The sequence below is a fragment of the Panulirus ornatus genome, chromosome 10 (assembly GCF_036320965.1).
Source record: "Panulirus ornatus isolate Po-2019 chromosome 10, ASM3632096v1, whole genome shotgun sequence".
In the NCBI taxonomy this organism is placed as follows: domain Eukaryota; kingdom Metazoa; phylum Arthropoda; class Malacostraca; order Decapoda; family Palinuridae; genus Panulirus; species Panulirus ornatus.
This window is the reverse complement of record NC_092233.1, coordinates 40,360,089-40,362,050: the sequence shown is the minus strand read 5'-3', so window position 1 is coordinate 40,362,050 and position 1,962 is coordinate 40,360,089.

The following is a 1,962-nucleotide window of genomic DNA, read 5'->3' as shown; positions in this document are numbered from 1 at the left end:
GAGAGAGCTTGAGAAGTGAGTCAGTTGTTGTTCACTGATGATACAGCGCTGGCGACTGATTCATGTGAGAAACTGCAGAAGCTGGTGACTGAGTTTGGTGAAGTGTGTGAAAGAAGAAAGTTAAGAGTAAATGTGAATAAGAGCAAGATTATTAGGTACACTAGGGTTGAGGGTCAAGTTAATTGGGAGGTAAGTTTGAATGGAGAAAAACTGGAGGAAGTAAAGTGTTTTAGATATCTGGGAGTGGATCTGGCAGCGGATGGAACCATGGAAGTGGAAGTGGATCATAGGGTGGGGGAGGGGGCGAAAATTCTGGGAGCCTTGAAGAATGTGTGGAAGTCGAGAACATTATCTCGGAAAGCAAAAATGGGTATGTTTGAAGGAATAGTGGTTCCAACAATGGTGTATCGTTTCGAGGCGTGGGCTATGGATAGAGTTGTGCGCATTAGGGTGGATGTGCTGGAAATGAGATGTTTGAGGACAATATGAGGTGTGAGGTGGTTTGATCAAGTAAGCAATGTAAGGGTAAGAGAGATGTGTGGAAATAAAAAGAGCGAGGTTGAGAGAGCAGAATAGGGTGTTTTCAAATGGTTTGGTCTTAAGGAGAGAATGAGTGAGGGAAGATTGACCAAGAGGATATATGTGTTAGAGGTCTCGGGAACGAAGAGAAGTGGGAGACCAAATTTGAAGTGGAAAGATGGAGTGAAAAAGATTTTGAGTGATCAGGGCCTGAACATGCAGGAGGGTGAAAGGCGTGCAAGGAATTGAGTAAATTGGAACGATTTAGTATACCGGGGTCGACGTGCTGTCAATGGATTGAACCAGGGCATGTGAAGCGTCTGGGGTAAACCATGGAAAGTTCTGTGGGGTCTGGATGTGGAAAGGGAGCTGTGGTTTCGGTGCATTATTACATGACAGCTAGAGACTGAGTGTGAACGAATGTGGCCTTTGTTGTCTTTTCCTAGCGCTACTTCGCACACATGAAGGGGGAGGGGGTTGTTATTCCATGTGTGGCGGGGTGGCGATGGGAATAAATAAAGGCAGACAGTATGAATTATGTACATGTGTATATATGTATATGTCTGTGTGTGTATATATATGTGTACATTGAGATGTATTGGTATGTATATTTGCGTGTGTGGATGTGTATGTATATACATGTGTATGTGGGTGGGTTGGGCCATTATTTCGTCTTTTTCCTTGTGCTACCTCGCTAACGCGGGAGACAGCGACAAAGCAAAATAAATAAATGAATAAATAAATAATATATATATATATATATATATAAATATATATATATATATATATATATATATATATATATATATATATATATATATATATATATATATATATATATATATATATATATATATATATATACATATATATATATAAATGATGATAATTAACTCTGTCATGTTGAGATGAGTAATAATGGATATATGAGTAGGTTTTCTCTTTATGCTAAACTTAAACTTGTTTAGTTGCCTATGGATCTTGAAATCTATAATGGTAACATACCATTATTTTCGTTTTCTAAAATAAATTTGATGGAAGGCACTAAATTGTTAAGTAAGGGTAGAAATATTTGTAAATTTTCATTTGTTAGCCAAAGACAAAGAACATCATCTACATACGTAAAGCAAATTGCATTAGAAGGTAAGATATCCTGTAGTAATTCTGTATCAAAAATTCCATTCAAAGATTACTTAGTACAGGTGAAAGAGGGTTACTTATTGCCATACCAAAGTTTTTTGCATAATAATCTGCATTGAATTGAAATACATAGTCTTTGATACCCAGTTTTATCAGTTCAATGAAAATAGACTTTAAAACAGGTAAATGAATATCATCCAAGACATAAAAAAAATATTCTAAAAGGTCATCAACTGGAACTTATGTGAAAAGTGAGGAAACATCAAAGTTAAGAAGTTTGAAATCAAAATTAACATTGATATT